Genomic DNA, 14,571 nt, shown 5'->3' with positions numbered 1-14,571 from the left:
CAAAACTATTGAAAGAATCGAAAGTGTATTCATGTTTTCGGTGTATACTTGATTCTTGAGTCGAGTCATTTATGTTTGATGAAGAATGGCTAGAATAGGTCCTTAGTTCTGTCGAGTGATTTATTTTCGTAGATGATCACTTTTCGATCGTCTACATATAAATTAAAATATCCGTTTTAATTTCACAGATTACTTAATGGTTTATGGTTTCGCGGTTTAATTAGTACTTTTACTCTTGTCTTATACTGTATTAACTCTACAGCATTCTTTTAGTTTTTCTTTCTTTTTTTTTTTCTTTTCTTTTTTTAGTTCTTTAAACAGAGGATGAAAATTGGAATACCTATATTTATTATATTTTTACCATCTTATTTAAACACGTACATTTAAAAGAGTGAAACATTAGAAATTCTAGATTTAGAACGTTCCTCGAGAATCTGCTGCACGATTATACGCAGAATTTCTAAAACCATCTTGCCAAAGAACTTACGAGTGGACGTTGATTATTTTTCTTGCCTGCTTGTTATGCATTTTGTCGTTTCGGGTCGTTTAGCCGCTATAGCTAAGGCTCATTTCACGTAAAGCAAGTTTCTCGCGGAAAAGTCTGCATATTTTTATTTTTCTTATTTTCAGTCGTTAGTCGCACATCATTTTCATTAAAAATTATTTTATTAGAAATTAGTATCTTGATAAGAAATATAAATTAGATAATGAATAAGATAATAATTAGAATTTATTTTGGCCAGAAATTAATATTTTGTGGAGTCACAACATGCCCTATTCCATGGTAACCTTGAAAGAATCACGGATATCTTTGTAAATTCGATAGCGCAAATGCTTTTATCAATTTCAAGGAAGTTAAGATTTCACCGGATCGTGTATCTATCCGTGGATTTATTTCCAACTGTTCGAAGAAATACGAATGTAAAAGTTTCGCCGCTGTTAAACGCGATCGCAGATCTGTCTGCGAACTTTCGGAAGAACTTCTTTTCACGGCATCCATCTCCCGTTTTTCGTTATTAGTTAAAGCAACCAATTAAAGAAATTGCGTTTCGGTGGGATTTTATGTACACAAGATATCTCAGGATTTCTTAATTAATTACGCACATTGAGTCTACCGCCAATTGAGCGTGTTATTTCGATTAGAAGTAAGAGATAAGATAGATCTTTTACTTAATTTTAGAAACAATTTTTACAGGTATATTTATTTTTCTCCCACGATTTGAGACATATCGTCCCGTTATTTATATTAAGCGTTAACTAAACACAATTCTTCTGCGACATAATCGTAGATAATGTACACAACAATTGTGTAATGTAACGGATACTTTTAGTTCAGAGAGAAAATATTTGTTGGAATACTTTGCACCAGTTCGAATCTGATATTAGATAAAGAACAAGGGATTAAATTCTATGGAGAGAATATAATTATTATTCACGCGACGGTATGTTCATCCCGTAGAGCCAATTTGTCGAGAAGTTCGAACGCTTTAGAAACTTTGAGATAGTGTTCCTTTGGCGTGTTGACCCGTATGACCTGACTGTGACATATTGCGTAATGCAGTGCAGCAACACATTGCGATGCACGAAGAGAGATGCACAACGCCGTGCGGCGGGTGAAACGCTGACGCCCCCGATAAAGGGAGGACGCGATTCTTCCCCGTGAATCGATTACTGAGACCGCAGTCGATAATACGAATTCCCGCTATTACTGTCATCTACGTGTTCCGTTCTTCTCCTTTATATTAGACTTCTGTATGCATTGAATACGTTTCTGTTTCTGATATGAGAATGATATCCTTTCAAAATGATAATTTTTGGAATTTGTAGTAGCAGCTTACGGGAAGTTGCGTGGAAGTTGTATTTTATCAAAAATGAGCAAGTACTATTCAGCGATAATGTATTACATAGCATGTAACAAAATTATATGGTTCATCGATGGTTTACGCGATAGCGCGAATTTTTTCTTGAAATCCATAAAACAGTACACGCATTCGGAAAATGTAAAATTCTTATGGAAGAAGGTGTATTTAGTATTATTAGTTGATAAATTAATTATTGTGCAAAATTATCGTATTAATAATTAATTATTGACTACGATATTTTGTTGGCAAATGAAATTTCACTTATTCGTCAAATAATCGTCTCTACCATCACCATGTAGTCACCTACAGACACTCTTTGCTCGTATTCCTTGAAGAGCATGTTTGCGCCGTAATTCTCTGATTATATTCTTGTGACTACGAACAAATTTGGCTGGGTTCGAATCGTCCGCCTCGCCTGTTACATACCTTGGAGACTTTTCAATTTCGTTCATGCCGTGTGTTCCACGCTCGGTCTAGATATAGCGTTGGAAACGGGACGAGGCACATATGGCCGTAGACATTTTCCGAGGTTGCATTTCAGCGGCCATTATGGTTTTCCCATTTCCTGAATGTGATATCCAGGTGAAAGGTAGTCGGGAATGGATACAAGGACACGTGTGGTCCACAACCAGCCGCAAGGGTGAGAGCAGAGGGATACGGACGGATAGCGGTCATAGCTGGCAGAGATACGAAAATAATTGGGCAGAAAGCTAGCGGTTTCTCAGGCGAGACTCTCTCGGATACGTGGGATGATATTCGCTGGTTGTGTCGTATAATTTACACGGTCAGATGAAAATAGCGGAAAGAGATGATTTCCTTATTTGTTCAGTAATGTACCGAGAGTTAACGAAAATCAGTGACGATCTGATTGCAATTGAACTCCTTAGAGGCCGGGTTGCTGGGAGGTTTATGCGAATTTGCATAAAGTCCCGCCTTTTCGTGAGAGGATTTCCTTCTTTTATTGCGGTTTTGTTCCTCGTAGGTCTTTTTACGTCCTCGAGTTCGTTGTAAGCGAAAGAAGCTTATTTTACGGATCGAGGGAAACTGGATTCCATGTATTCAGATAGTTTTACGACGGTTTAATTGAGATATGATGGTTTTAAAGATTCGAATCGAGACGTAGTTTTAAAGCTAAAAAGTTGTTTCATTAGGTCTTGAATGTGGTTTTCTTTTGAAGAAAGGACTATGCCACGCTATTGAACGTGATCAAATCAAAGTTTCCCTTTGTACCTTCATTCCCATTTGTAAACGTTGGGATGCCCCGTTGATAGTTTGCTCGATAACGTATTCGATTACACGATATCGCATACTGTCGACCTTTATCTACAACATTTGATTGACTATCACGCGCGATGTGTACCAATGATGTGTAACGATGCGCGGCATTCAGGTAATTATAAGACCTGTTACGGAGCTGCAAATTGTTCATGGATCTTGATATAACAGGCGAAGTCGCGACAGCGAACTTAACAGGTTGTTGCCAGAGACAGGGTAATTTGTCTTTGGTAAATTAATAACATCGCGGTACCTTCCGTAAGAAGTTTTCAACGCGGCCTGCCATCCGCTTTCATTAAAATTCGATGATTTATCTTTTTGCGCGCCATTCGCGTGCAAATTATAATTAACTGCATGCAAGAATTTGCAACAGAGAAATGAAAAATGAGAGAGGAAAGTGGAGTTGCATTGGGCAACATCGAATTCGATCAATTACTCAAATAAATTTTTGTCGTTGAACATTTGGAAATAAATTAAAATATAAATTGATGTGGGAAATGAAATTTTATTACGAAGTTCTGGAGAATTTAGGAAGGAGAATATTCTTTCAATCAGTTGACTCACATATTCACCCCGATTAAGCGTATTCTAATTGTTGTTTTAACACCGAACTTGTCGCGAACGTTGAATTAGATCGGCGAAAGATAAATCATCGGTAGGCATGATCAATTTACCAAGAGATTCGGAACATTTCGATAAATTGTCGGACAGTCTCGCATGGGATATTGTGAAATTGCTTTGACACATTTCCTATCGTTTGCCTGAAGGCTGCTATGCAACGGAAATCGATAATTTAACCAATAGATAATACACACGGTCAGATGGAACGTGTCTGCTTGTGTGTCGTTCGTAAGCTCTATTCGTTGCTTTTGGCCAGTAATTCATGGGTGTTAATTCTCTTCCTATTTCGTGTTACTTACACTGGTATTACGTTCCACTGTCTCACAAATGTATTTCTTTCTTATTGTTTCATTTGGAGGTGCTGTATTTGCAATATTTTGATACTTTCACTTCTTGTACTTTTTAATGTTTGCCGAGGGTAAAGCTGAGACGCGAGATGATAATAAATTTTCTTATAAAATCACGATGTGATAAATTTCAATGATCTGTCCAAAAATTTACCAATACCGTATTAATAATTTATGATTTAAAAATGCATTCTTATACCGACAATTAACTTTTTTACCTTTGCAATTCTCTCAATAATATTTTGGTCGTTCATTTCTCGAACAGACAAACGTATTCTTCTTTATATTTGTAGACTCGAAATTGAGAAAATGGGAAAAAGTTAACTTCTACAACAAGGAACTTCTTTATTCCTGCAGATGTGAAAAAACAAAGTTGACTCGAAAATCATCCTCAGATGCATAAATCCGTTTGCCCGGAGAACAGAGAGTAAATTTTAACGAGGCAGGAGGTCTTTTGTTTTCCATTCGGCCGGCTTCAGTTTTCCATAAATTAATATTTACCAGAAACGGGAAGTAAAGCGAGCTACTTTTCAACTCGCTGGTCCCTCGAACCTATTTAGATCAAAGCAGTTGCTAAAGCAAACAGGCCAGTCTCTCTCTCTCTCTCTCTCTCTCTCTCTCTCTCTCCTTCTACGCTGTGTCTTCGGCTGGCGGGGACGAAATTCTCATTACTCTTGCTTGATAGTTTAAACAAGCATCGTTTGTTATCGACGAAACGAAACGCGTGGATATCGTGTTTTCTATTATTCTATTTCTAAGCGTTCTTCTTCGAAGGACTCTTTTTCTCTAACTAGACTCGGGACGAAGACGTACGAGTAGAGGTTCAAGAGTTCACCGAGTCAATGCACTTCTATAAATCTAAATGAACGACGACAGGAAAGTAGAACGCTTAAATGCAACGAAACTGACGCGTGACGTCGTCGAGTTTCAATTTCGCATTGTCGCGAATTGTTTCAACAAGGACGTGATATCATCGAATCATGAAAGTACTATTTGTACAATGACACGACGTTGTTGATTTAATAAAAACTATCTTTTAATAAAAATCGCAAATTATGAATGTGAAAAAGAAGTAAGAGCGACGTTAATTGTGGTCAAACAAAGCAAGTCATTTGTGGTCGTTGAAAAATTATAATAATGTAACGAACGAAGTGGCAGTTTTACGATTATGTAATGTTTCTTCCTAATTCAGTTACTTAATGTAATTTTACTTCTGTTCGTCAATTTTCGTCCCATCGTTGTTCTAGAAAAGTTTTAAGTAAAAGAATTTATTTTATATAATAAGAAAAGCTGATAAAGAAACGAAAATCATTCCAAATTCAAAAGGATTAAATTACATATTAATATTATTTTACGATCTCAATAAAAACTATATTTATTGCGCTTCAAACGATTATTAGATTCTTTTACTCATTCTTGAATTATGAAGAAACGATTCATAAGGTGTAATGGTCTCCGGTCGAACGAAGACACAATTTTTACCACACGTCCAATAAGTTCGTATAAGAACGTAATAGACAGCGGCGGGAAATATTTTGTCCACATGTGGATTGCACACGTTTTATCATCGTGATCGATAGCGAAGCACCAGTGGTTTAGGATGAAGAGTTCCTACGAGGACGGTGAGAAATTCATTGAACCGTTACAAATATTTGCACGTGCGATTGTTCTTATTCAGAAAAACATTAATATTGTATATAAACTCCTGACTTGAATTTCTATAAATTTCGTTTAATTTTGAGCTAGCAACACGTCGTCGTAACGATTTTCTGTGACAATTCCATAAAGCTAACTGTATGTATTAATGCACGAATTTGTATTACTCGTTTTATTTAGTGTTTCGATGGCAATAAACTATATCGTAAAATATGTAATCATGTATTTATTCCATTTTTATAAATATGGTATAGACAGTAAAAATATTCTTTTTGTTTGTTTGGTTGTTATTATTGCAGAAAAATATTTTTTATATATAGAATTATAAATTCATAGTCTTTTTTATGTTGCAAATATGTTTTATTCATTTAATAATGTTTTAAATTGATATTAAAAAAAAAAAAAAATGAATTTGCCCCCAGAGAGATTTGAACTCTCGACCCCTGGTTTACAAGACCAGTGCTCTAACCCCTGAGCTATGGAGGCTCACACTCCTCCAACTTTTGGCATCATAAAAGAAAGTAGCGTTTCATGAAATATTTACAGTTAGAAGTTAAATAATTATTAATATTCTTATTTTACTTCCACGTATGCTTGAAATGTAATACTATGCAGAACTGGAAAGAAATCTTCTGAAAAGAATGTAAATCTAGTTTACAAATGATTAATATTGTCGCGTAATAGGCATTGAAATTAATTACGTAATGGGAACGTAACGAATGATTCAGCCTTATTCATAATACTTTGTCTGATATGCTTATCTATTTTCTATTTATAGTTTCCTATTCGATTAGGCTGCAGTTCTTATTTCATTAATCTTTTACATCTTGATATGTATTTGTATATTTTAAAGTCATTTATCCTATTATATAAATTAATTTATTATATATTATATAAAATCAAAAAATATTCAAAAATATTATGAAATAAAAAATGATTAATCATCGCGCGTAGTCTTGATAGATAGACATAAAAGTAGTTTTTAATTACATCTACATTTCATTCAAACTTATTCATAAGATAAGAATATCAGCATGAATTTCTGCCATCATGCGATTCTTATCTACCTACATACATTACGCCAACCTTATGTACATGGTTCCGTATCTGATCCAACTGTTATTTTTATTTGTATGAAGTAGTCATCGAGACAATAGTATTTCAGAGTTAATTTCCCCGTCGATGTTATAAAATAAGATATTGTCGATTAAATCAGGCATAATTAGTATTCACGTGTATTCCTGATTGACAAACACACAATTTCTAACAATTAAAATTGTAAGTGGACTGATGGCGAATGCATCGAGCAAATTGTACATCGATTTTGTTAGCGATTATCTAATTACATAGTTATACGGTAACTGTGGTATTCATTGGTAATAGTGTTATTTAAGCGAATTCCAACGCGCGGCCGTGATTTATTATGCATACGCCATACGTTATCCATAACATGCCACTCTTTCGAGTGAAAACAGATTCTACAAGTAAAAGGATTTTTCGAAATTTTCATTTATTTTTCTTAACCATTTGAAGTCTCGATGGACATTTATTTGGACGAGTGAAAATCGTAACGAAAGTTAAAAAAGATTTAAATACCTCGACCATGTCGTATGGTGGGCCAAATCTTAGAAAAGCTGGCCAAAACATAATTTTTCGAAGCAAAATAATATAATACACAGTTTGTTTAAAACAGTAACGGTAAGATTTATTCAAAAGGCCAAGATACTTGTATGATACTGTGACGTTTATCCACGCTAACGACTGTACGAGTAATGCAAGAGTATCCTAGGTATCGCAATCGCAAAACCATTGGGGCCTGCTAAACCACGACGCAGTACGAGAGAGGGCTTAATTTATGGCACCCTCAAGTATCTTTCTCTTTCTAGAACCGAGGGTGACGAAACCCTCCAAGCCTTTGAAGCTTCAGGTTTTCTTACAAAGGATGATTAAAAAGCTGCTGACGTGTTTCTAATTCTATTTTTGTTAATTAAAGTGGTTTGAAGTATGAATAACAATTTATTTGTTAAACGTGTTAAGCGTTAAATCTGTACGTATCTCTCTACACTTTAAAAAACATTTTTTGTCATTACTGGATGATTAAAAAAAGAAATGTCAATGTTGGTATTACTCTTGTAATCTCACTTTAGCAAAGTTCACATTCAAACTGTTTAAGAAGAGGAAGACCATGGTGACGACGACGAAGAAGAAAGTAAGCGTCATTCCAACGATGTGCCCTGAATGTTTAATTTGATAAACGTGGTGGCGTGTTCCTCGAAACAAGTCGCAGTTTCTGTCCAAATAGCCGACATATGGTTCGTGCTTTGCACAAAGTCTGCAAGTATTCAAAGCGTGTACCTGTGCTCCATTTTTGTGTTTAATCGGTGTATTCTCGCGTATACACGTAGCAACGAACACACAGGTGTAAACATAAACGGCGTTGCTGTTGTTGCACAATAGGGAAAGGGAGGAAGGAAGGAAGGAAAGGGAACAGGGCTGTTGGGCTTGGAAGGAAAAATGGGAACGAACGGATCTGTAGAGAGCCATAGCTTGGGGAAACCAAATGTTTGCGGACAAATCGTCGTCGTTTTCGACGGGGAAAAATCAACAAACGTTTCTGGCTTGGCCCTAATGCACCGTCCGATGGAAATCGTTCCGCACGCGAGGACACGCTCTCTACATTCGACCGCTGAATTCCAGATCTATGAATATGTCTAGATACGGCCAAGGATACGACGTGTATCCGCTTTCATCGTGGGTCGTCGCGTGTCACAGGTTTTTATCGTTTGATAAGGGAAAGGTTTTATAACACGCAATACGCGAATTTATGGGATTTCCTTTGCGAGGTTTGGAGCATGTAGAAAAATGAAATCTGGCAAGAGGTATATTAACGATTATAATTTTATGATTTTGAGATTGCAAGATTTAAGAAGGTAAGTGTTAACGATTGTGAGACAGTAACGGTATCGGTTTATTCATTAAGGCTGTAAAGGCGTTCGTTTGATTGTTTGATAATTTGTTAAGGATATAGACTCTATCCGTATCTTGCAACACGAAAATCCGAGCAATCTCTCTCTCTCTCTTCTCTCTCTCTCTCTCTCTCTCTCACTCTCTCTCGCTCTCTTTCTATCAAACCAGTTTAATTTTCGTCCTTCGCACAGATCCAACAAAATCTAAATAAAATGAAAAAAATAAACGAAAGTGGAAAATACTTCCAAACATGAGTGAACTCCACTCGTCAAAATCACGATTCATCTACTACTTGACTACGACTTGATCAGTCACATAACCCCGAAGTCTTTGATGAGTTTTTCGTTCGGTCGGGCATGCATGCGGTTTTAATTTGGCTCGTACGAAATTTGGGAATTCAAATTAAGCGGTTTACCGAGAATCGTGACTCCCTTTATTTTCTCTGGACTTCGTCACCGAGAATACTCCGAGTGCTTTTGCTTCTACTGCCGGTCTGACTACAGCTTCGTTAGACTAATATCAGCCGGATGGTGCGAGAGAATCTTTCGTTTCCGACCGCGTGGAAGAGAAGCTAACGCGAATTTCGCTTTAATTTCTAACCACGTATCAGGGGCCACGGTATGCGGGCATCGGGTCGACTGGAAAACTGGGGCTGGCTCTCTCTCCCTCCCTCTCTCTCTCTCTCTCTCTCTCTCTGGATTCTCCAGAAACTGCGTTACGTACTTCCTATTAAATTAACTCTTACCGTTTTCGAATTTATCCCATCTATTACGATAAACGAGTTCCGAAATGTTTTCGAACGTCACACCATCCTCGATATTCATTATTCTCCGCTTCTCCATGTATCAATTTCGTCGATGCGATTCAATTATATTTTGATGATCGGTTTCGCGAGTTTGATACGTTTTTCCTTTTGCTCGTGAGATTATTTCCGAGCAGTTTTACCTGGTACGTATTAATTGATAATTGAATTGAAAGCTGCGATATGGCTCAAAAGGTAATTGCATTTTTCACTTCGAGTTGAGGTTTCCTTCAGGACAATTACGAAAAGAAATTACAGGTCTAAACTCGCCGTACCCCCTAAATTGTTACTCCACAATCTTTGAAAACCTTTTAATTACGATCTATCAAACTCAATGGAGGAAAGAGAGGGGTCAGTTAAGGAACCATCGTCCTTTTTCTTGGACTTTCAGCAAGCATTCGAAATTTCTTCTGGGCTTTTATTCGGGCGGTAAAACAATGACCCTTTATAGCTCGTAAATTAATGGTGGCTTTTTGCCGACTTTCTCGACGTTCGAACGATATCGAACAGGTATCGGGGTAAGAAATCGATAAATTCGCGCAACAAAGACCGCGGAGGGGTGAATTGTAAGTCAACCCCGTGCACAAAGTGCTTTAGCATTGTTGGAAGAGAGAGAATGCTTCGTGTCCCGAGCCCGGTTTGCTCGGTAATATAAAGGCATCGTATATTCAACGATACGTGGTAGAAATTATAGGGAATTTCGAAATACATCGTTCCCGTTCACGTTAGAACAGGGTCGTTCGCAGCAGCACGCCCACCGTTATTGCTATCTTGTAAATTTACCAAGGAATGATATATCCGTTTCCCACTTATGTCCAGAGTTTCGAACGATACATCTTTCCCTCTGACTATCCTATTTAAATGTTGCCCACCTCGTATAATGTGACGTAAATTATTCAGATATCTCGATAGACAGCTTTGCTTCGGAAATAATGCGGTGTAAAATAAAATAGCCAAGTTTGCCGACACACGGTGTATTTTGTAGAAAATGTAGCAAATAATTGGACACGATATTTGAGATGGTTCTAATACTTTAACACCTAAACTAACAATCTGTCACATGCATATACTATCAATAAATCCGTAAATATCCGAACATTTTTACATTCTCTTTGTTATAATATCGTTTTTTTTTCTCTTTGCCGTTTCTTACATGTCTAGTTTCTCTTTTACGATTTCTATTTTATTTTTTTCTACCTCTTAATCTCCTGATTTCTTCTCTTTCAGCTTGTAAAAGAAAAATAATTATCTCTGCTTGATTGACCAAAAAATACATTTTTAAAAATTAATCATTCAATGAACGACGTGATACACCTTATTTCGCATTTGTGTACAGTTTCAGTATATATGAGTTTCTTAATGCGAATTTTACTTGACCGATACCATCGGCAAAAGTATGAAAGGACGGAGTAGTCGTGCAAAATTTTGCCTCCAGAGAGATTTGAACTCTCGACCCCTGGTTTACAAGACCAGTGCTCTAACCCCTGAGCTATGGAGGCTGTTGAAGTTTTTTTTTTCTTCTGCACATCTGGCTATATCCACCTTAAATTGCTTAATCTTTTAACAAATTTTTTGAATCACATCATTATTACAACACATGAGCGGTATTTTATTGCTTCGTCGTATTCATCAGGACGACATTTCGTCAAAACACGCATCCAATGCAACCACAGCTCATTCAATTAATAGCCGATAGGGAATCGCATTGCTAGTCACGTTAGTCAGTATTCGCGTGCGAATCCACGTTTGAATTTCTTTAGCGTCGATGAACGGACACCTGGCGTCGCATAGCTCTTAAAAGTTAATTGTAACGGCGACCAGGAAAAGCAGCCGCAGATGTTTCGAATGTGAATTTTCCTTTCTGTCGGACTGCAGTGTGCCAGGGACACGGAAATTCTGCAGTTTCAGCGGAAATAATAGCAGTTGCCTTGAGTTCCGACAGCGTAGCTTGGCTTGCTTGCGCACACCTTTGCCTAAGTTAAAATCGAATAAAGAAAAAGGGGAACTGATAATGTTCCGCAGATAGCAGTTTGATAATTACACCAAGGAAACGTCAGACTTGGTACGAAAAGGCATTTGCATGCTTAATTCGTCGCTTAGTAGAACGAAAAGAGAAGTCATTGTTATTGCTCCTTTCTAACGTCTGGAATCGCCGCGGTAATAATTATTTGAATCTGAGAATTAGATTCATTGGATATAATGCGAATTAATTTGCAAATATTTTTTTAGAAATTTAGTGAATTCTTTGTTATTATTTTTATTAAATATTGTTAATTTGAAATCTCCAGTGTTACATCAAGATATTCTCACTGTGCGGATGACCAGTTGTTATTTACACAATAAGAAATAAATTGTAATTTTGCTCCTATTAATATTACTTTGGATACGATACATTTCTTTGACGATGTCAAAATAATATCATTCAGAAATTAATTAAATTATCTGAAAATCCAATGAAACGTGATTATTTTAATAGATACAAAGTTATTGTTATTTTTATTACGAACGTGTAAACAAGAAATTAAAGAAAATTTAATTAAACATATTAAATCGGATTCGACAGCAGTGCACAATATCTTCAAGGATAGTTAATACATAAACTGAATTAGCGCATTGCCTTTGCAATGAAATAATTGTAGTATCGTGAACAAATGGCCTAAGAAATATCGGGTGAACCATAAACAATGTTGCGAGACAGCCTAAGTGTCGACAGGTCAAAAGGGTCTAGAAACTTCAATGGATCGAGCGGCCCATCAATGTGTCGTCGGTTCTTCAGTCAAATAGTTATGCGGAAAAAAGGCCTACTTGACCATGGCCACGTTAAATAACCATCGTTTCCTGTTTAATCCATTGTAAATAGATCTATCAATAAAAATCAAAAATATCCTACATAATCCTATGATAGTGATGGACAGTTATTAAATTTGATACAGTGAAGTGAATAACTTAGAAATAAAATTCACTATTTTGTCAGGAATTGTTCATAATTAAATTTATTTAAAACACGTATATTATGAATAATATTTTGTCAATACTCAAATATTTATTAGAAAGTTATATAAGATATTTTTGACAAAAGTTTTAAAAATATCTGCACTGCGCTGACATTTTCTTTTCCATGAATTGTTTCCATTTAATAGACATATTATTAGCACTATTTCTCGTATTTTCTTTTAAATATTGGAAATAAGGTTCAAAAGAGAATTTGTTGTATCTGTGTGGAGTTATAATAGAGATAATACATGCGAATATGCGACCTGTTCAGGTACAACAACTTTCAATGGCGGGAGAAAAAAAAGGGTCAAACGTCACGTCAAGCTTTTTTCCCCCTCTATTCGCTTTTATCACTTCCATTTTAAAAGCTTTTTCGGCCTGAATACCGAATGCACGGTCGTGAAGTAGTTAGCATTTAATTAAGTCCAGAAAATGCTCTATTATATACTGCCGAATTCATTATACAAAGATTTCAACAGTTCACCATCGATCCATTTGACAAAATCTACTGATAACATATGTATATTTTACATATGTATAATGGTATTGTAATTGAAAATTATCCGGCATCAGTATGTCATTTTATAATCAATCGACATCTTAATAAAAACATTAGAGAATTTTACATGTACCTTTCGAATATCGAATATTATAGATACAGATATGAGAAATGCCATCTCTTAAACTGAAATTTATGAGAAGTAATTAATCTGCCACACGTTTACCTCAGTTCTATTTCACGATTGAGTAGTGAAGATAATTCGATACACAGTCGAACGGGTAGTATGCAAAGTAACCACACGCTGCATTGCGACAATTGTTCCCAACAAATTAAATACATACAGTCTCGATACTTAGTTTCGAAGTTGAAATGGTGAAATCGATAATTGTGGTTTTGCATTTGGAAAATTTATATTTGCAGTAACCGTAGATGAATAGGAATGTTGATTGGGGTAATAAAATATTTCTACGATATTAAAATAATACCAACGCCAGAAAGTTTATATGAATCTAATTACATAATTTGGTAGAATTCATGCATTGAAATATTTCACATACACCATTGTTATATACAATATTCAACGGTTTCATATCATTAAAATAATTTCAAGTCATTCGCGATTATGAAGATTACCATGATAATGGAGATTGTCTTCAAATTATAATTATCACGATTAAGCATATTACTACACAACTTCGTCAACTTTTCACACATGCGTACATACAAATTCCAAATTGCTAATCATAAATTGATGAGCATTAATATTTTCACTATTACCTTTTGATTTTTTATGTTGTATCGTGTTCCATGAAATCAACGAATCTGCCATTATAGACATAAGATTAAACTGTAATGCGAATTCAAATGGTCATATTTTGTAAAATTAAACATATCATAAGTATGTACATAGTTAAATACGTAATTACGAAAGAAGGGTAAGTGTAGTATCAAGAGTAAGTGCAAGATAATTTGTAAGACGAGACTAATTATAGTCCAAATTACGTTTGCACTAGAGCATTCACTTTGCTACAAGCTGCTCACTCTATTACGCGGCCTAAATCGATGCACAGAGTGTTAGAATCTGTCATACAACACGGTAGATGACGATAACAGTTTGGATTAATTGCATGGTCAAGCGTGTTTGCTGTTACACGCGTAACAAGCATGTTCCGCAACCTTGTGAAACAGATCATTGGAGTGAGTCTAACAGTGGTATAGAGAATTGAATAACTTCGAATCGTCCAGTAAATTATGACGCTCTAAAATCGACAAAATTACATTTATTTTTCAAGGAAAAGAAAGAATCGAGTATTTTATTTTATACATACAAGCATTTTCCTTTTAAATAAATTGCAATTATTAAAATTAAACATGGAGGGTAATTTGCAGAAGCAAACGTTCCAGTCAATAATACATCAAATATTAACTGCAAACTCATTTAGTATATTAACAAATTATGTAGTGCAATATTTAAATCATCATTATAATAATAAACTTATTAAAAATTAAATACGGTATATAACCACGTATTTTTGCAGATAATTT

At 35.6% G+C, this 14,571-nt stretch overlaps 2 non-coding genes across 2 annotated transcripts; both read right to left on the bottom strand.

Moving 5' to 3' along the window:
• Positions 1-6,174: 6,174 nt before the first annotated feature.
• Positions 6,175-6,247, bottom strand: Trnat-ugu (transfer RNA threonine (anticodon UGU)). The gene has a single exon. It is a non-coding gene; the product is annotated as a tRNA-Thr (tRNA).
• A 4,709-nt stretch (positions 6,248-10,956) lies between these two features.
• Trnat-ugu (transfer RNA threonine (anticodon UGU)) lies at positions 10,957-11,029 on the bottom strand. Its single transcript has one exon. It is a non-coding gene; the product is annotated as a tRNA-Thr (tRNA).
• Positions 11,030-14,571: the final 3,542 nt, after the last annotated feature.

This window comes from Bombus pascuorum, chromosome 3 (genome assembly GCF_905332965.1).
Source record: "Bombus pascuorum chromosome 3, iyBomPasc1.1, whole genome shotgun sequence".
NCBI classification, from domain to species: Eukaryota; Metazoa; Arthropoda; class Insecta; order Hymenoptera; family Apidae; genus Bombus; species Bombus pascuorum.
This window is presented reverse-complemented; position numbering and strand designations above follow the sequence as displayed.